The sequence below is a fragment of the Myotis davidii genome, unplaced genomic scaffold (genome assembly GCF_000327345.1).
Source record: "Myotis davidii unplaced genomic scaffold, ASM32734v1 scaffold5622, whole genome shotgun sequence".
NCBI classification, from domain to species: domain Eukaryota; kingdom Metazoa; phylum Chordata; class Mammalia; order Chiroptera; family Vespertilionidae; genus Myotis; species Myotis davidii.
In genome coordinates this window covers 13,879-18,592 of record NW_006292952.1, presented here as the reverse complement: position 1 = coordinate 18,592, position 4,714 = coordinate 13,879, and the positions used below count along the sequence as shown (strand labels likewise).

General features: G+C 53.6%; 1 long non-coding RNA gene across 1 annotated transcript; it reads left to right on the top strand.

The window, feature by feature from the left end:
* Positions 1–2,344, top strand: LOC102751811. Its single transcript, XR_435808.2, has 3 exons — positions 1–33; positions 1,579–1,646; positions 1,912–2,344. It is a non-coding gene; the product is annotated as an uncharacterized LOC102751811 (long non-coding RNA).
* Positions 2,345–4,714: the final 2,370 nt, after the last annotated feature.

Genomic DNA, 4,714 nt, shown 5'->3' with positions numbered 1-4,714 from the left:
CGCACGCACTGCTTCAACTGGCACTCCCCCACGGTAAGCCGGGCTGGGCGGGGCCGCCGCGGCTACACCCAGGCTCCCCTGGGCCAGCGGGGCCTTGCCCTGCATCCTAACCCCAAAGCTACAGCACTGTCCATGGAACCTTGTCGCAGGATCCACCCAGGCTGAGAACAATGGGCTCATTCAGAGGCCTTCAGCAGGGGTGAGAGGAAGAAGGTTGTCAGACTCGCTGACCATAAGTGCTGGCCCCGTGGGTAGGAGTTCCCCAGCCGTAGATGTCTCAACTCCCCTTCTCTTCATACCTCTGTCCCTGCCACACCCACCCCCTCACCCCTGCCCTCCACACCAGCCACACAGGTTTTTCTCCCTTTTGAATCTGCTCTGGCTGCTCCCCAAGAAATACTGTCGAAGCCAGGCCCTGGCCATGGAGGTGGAGGGGTGCCGAGGGTGAAAGGTCCCAGCAAGCCTCCTCTCCGATCAGGACCACGTGGTGCTTGATCCTTTCGGGGAAGGATCAGCAACCTGGCCCACAGGTCAAGGCCTGCCCGCAGCCCGTGGGTCCCCTCCACGCCCCTGTTTTTATAAACAAAGTTTTACTGGGACTCAGCTTCATTGGGTGGTCACATTGCATTGCAGGAGAGCTGAGTGGTCATTCAGCCCACAGACCACAATACCTGCTCTTCTGGCCCTTCACAGAGAGAGCCTGCCCCTCCTGCTGGAGCTGTGTCCTTCAGTATGGTAGTCACTAGCCTCTGGTGGCGACTTGAATTTAGATTTAAAATAGTTAAGATGAAGTAACATGTGAAGCGCAGTTCCTTAGCCGCACCAGGCACATTTCCTGTGTCCAGTAGCCACACATGGGCAGCGGCTCCCGCACGGACCCTGCAGCACATTTCCATCGTGGCCGAAGGCTCCGTCAGGCTGTGATGTGCACACCGTGGTCACGTGGGCTTCCAAGGAGGGGTCCTGGCCACGCGGGAGGTAGCTCTCTGGTTTGGGAAGCTTGTTTTTTTCACTTATTTAACACGCTCTCTCCTTATTCATTTAACAATTTAAAACTTCCCATTTATCGGATGAATATTCTGTGCAATGCTTTTTGCCTCTGGAATTGCACACAGTGAATCTCCTCCTTTTCCTCGTGAGAGTTTTCCGATTCCCCTGAAGTTTTCTTCAAGATGAGCATCCCCGGGTATTCGGGTCTTAGCCTGTGAGAGTCCAGCTTGGCATTCACTTACCCTCCGTCTCCCTCATCCGCGTGTCCCTCCCAGAACGAGGTTCCAAGAAACAGAAGCTGGTGGCCAGGGGAGGTGCTGGGTGCCAGAGGGAGCGGGGCCTGAGGGCTCTCCACCAGGAGGCCTCACCTGGGCTACGTGCTCTCGGGGGCCTGCCCACCCACACAGGTGCCTTGGGGGGATGGTTCATAAATCTTACCAGCTTATCAAAAGGTGGGGAGGGGGTCCATGACCCCAAAAAGGTCAAGAATCGCTATTCAAGATGCTTTACCTCTGTCACCATGAAAGTGAAGAGCTGATTGCGTGGTGCGGCGATGTCTGATTGTGTCTTTGGTCTGCTTCCCTCCAGTACGAGTACGCTCTGAGGCATCTGTACGTGCTGGCCAACCTCTGTGAGAAACCCTACCCCATCGACAGGTGAGCCAGCGCGTGGCACTTAAAGGTCATTGTCACTCGGAGCAGAAGGGAGCGGCGCCGCTCTCCCTCCTGCCAGTGGGCAGCTGGGCCTCTGCCTCCACCTGTAGCCACACGAGACCCGCGGAAGCAGCGGGAATAGCTGCACTCTCCGTGGCCGTCGTGAGGCGGGCCCGTCCCAAGTGACTGCCTGCTCCGCGCTGGGCTATGTTGGTCTCTGCGTCTCCGGAGTTGACCTGCTTCACCATCTTCTTCCTGTTTCTTGCAGAATAAAATGGTCCATGGACAAGGTGTGCCTCGGCTACTACTGAAACGCTGCCGTCTCGCTGCTTTTCCAAGCGTGAACACCGTCCTGGGAGCGCGCTGACCGGAGGTGGACGGAGCGAGGGGAGGCCGGGCCTTTCGGAGGGCCTGCTCGCCTTTCCCCACCCGTCTCCTGCAGCCCCCGGGAGGCTCTGACACCTCAGGTTTGGCCGGGTTGAAGGGCCTGTTGGCTTCCCAAGAGGCTTTTTGCCTGTTTGTGTTAAGAGGCAAGGAGTTCGCGTGGGCTGCTGTAGCCAGCGAGAGACTCTGGGCTGAGGAGCTGGAAGCTGGAGCCTCGAGTCTTCAGGATGGAAAGCTACTTTTAGAAAATAATACAAGTTTTGATTGCTTTTTATGTTTTATTCCTCAATAATGGACAATAAAGGTTGTAACTGAAGCCGAGTGTTAATTTGGGGCCCGTGACTCTGCAGTCAGGCCCTGGCCTTCCCTCCCGGCCGCCCTGCATCCGCCCCTCTGCCGGCCTGCACCGGGCAGCCTCCTGTGCCTCACCCCTGCTCTTCCTCTTGCCTCAGTGCCTTGCCCTCCACCTCACAGAGCCTCACCATGTATCTGGAAGTGCTGCCTATCCCCCAACCTTCTTCATCTTCCTCCTGTCCCCACCCAGCGAGTCCTCTCTCCTGTCTGCGCCTTCTTTGCATCTCTCAGCAGGTGTCAGGGTCGGCCCTACACCAGTTGGGGGGTGGGGGGGAAGGGTGTGCCCTAGGGTTATCCCAGCTCTGCCAGGGCAAAGGCGGCCTGACTTTGTGTCCCTTGGCCGGTGCCCACACAGGGAGTGCTCACAGTGGGTTAGATGAAGACATGTAAGAGGAACAGGAACCGCAGCCACACAGCGGGGCTTTATGCAGCAACGAGAAGGAAAGGAGCTGATGACACACCGGACATTAGGGCAAGTGAGAGGAGCCCGTATGCGCGATCCCATTGATGCCCATAGAGACAGGAAATGAGTGGTGCCGAGGCCGGGAAGAGAGGAAACAGGGACGTGGCGCCTGCTAGTGGGCATGAGATTGCTTCTGAGGGGATGGAAATGCTCTAAAATTCATTGTGGTGGCGATTGTACAGCTCAAATAGACGGAAAACCATCGAACTGTGCACGCTAAGTGGAAATTATGTGGCTAATTATAGTTCACTAAAGCTGTTTTTAAAATAAGCCATGTAGTGGATGGCTGTTTAGATAGCCAGCCGGAGAGAAGCAAAGAGGAAAGGTGGCACCTGCTAAGCTGTCACTTACGACCACTGGCGTTCATGCTGTGGAACCGTTTCGGCAGCGACGCTTTTGAAGTTTGCAGTTAGGAAGGGAAGGTGGGGGACTGGCAGACAGGGTTATGTCTTGACAAACTCAAGGGGGATACTTTATTTCTAACGGCTGTTTTTTTATTATCAGCACAGACATCCTTCCGCAGTAAGGTTCTCATAGCCAATCAAGTGACTTCAGGATAAAGAACTCATTGTCTGGATTTGGGGCACTCTAGGGTTTTAAGTAACAACTACAAGGTCACTGCATGTGTTTATCGCTCGTGCTCAACAAGGGCAACCTCAGTGCTGGCTGATGTTCAAAGAAATTCAAATACTGAAAAGCAGCTTTAAAGGGAGTATCTTAAAAGGCCTCAAGATTCTGGTGGCAAAAGCTCTGGTTTTTCCTAGAACTGTTAACTACCCTCTTGACCCCGCTTCTCTATTTGTCATCTCTGTAGAAAATGAAGTACATTTGCCTATTTAACAAACAGAAATGCGAATGTTCGTGGTACTAAAGGGGAAAGCAGCTGTGTTTCATTTATCAAATAAACGACGATTTCATGATCTCAGCGCTTTGCTGTTTTCTCCTGTGGTTGGTGGACTCACCCCTGTAGAGAGCCATTTCCTCTAAGGGTTTAGATTCCTAATGTGGGGGACCTTTCCATGTGCGTCACAACTAGAACCAGCGTTTTTTCTCTAATTATATCCAAAACCAGAGGCCCGGTGCACGAAATTCTTCCCCAGGAAAGGGGGTGGGGGGTGTCCCTCAGCCTGGCCTGTGTCCTTTGGCAATCTAGGACCCTTCAGGGGATGTCAGGCCTTAACCAGTAGTCGGACATCCCTCTCACAATCCAGGACGCTGCATGCACCAGTGACCATACTTTTTTTTCATACAGGTGAAAGGCATCTTGCTGTTGTATGGGGACCTACATTTTTTTGCCCTGATTATAAAAAGTAGTACATAACATCCTTCTGAGGCAGTAGTACCATTTTCCCCATCTTATAGGTGGAAAAACTGAAGCAGAGAGAAGTTCATTGGCTTTGTCACACAGTTATAGTGTCAGAATCTGCAAACCAGAGTTCAAGCATGTCATCGCTGCATCATCCTGTTTTTTCAGTGTTAGAGTAGCTTTGCCAGGTTTTAATTCTTAAATCTAAGAGACTGTTCCCAATATATAGCATAGAGTTCCTAGGTCTGGCCAGCGATCAGGGCCATCTGTGGGGCAACCAGTGGGCGGGGTGATCAGGGCACCCACCTTGGCTGGCAGCCTGGCACCACCCACTGGCCGGCCTCACTCCCTGATCACCACCACGCGTCGCCTCCCCCTTGGGGAGCAGATGCTCAACACAGGATCTGCCCCGTGTTGAGCACCTGGCCGCTGATGGTCAGTGTGCGTCATAGCAGCCAGTTCTTCTGCCAGTCATTCCACCAGTTGGTCAATTTGCATATTAGGATTTTATTATATAGGATACTAGAGGCCGGGTGCATGAAATTCATGCACGGGTAGGGTCCA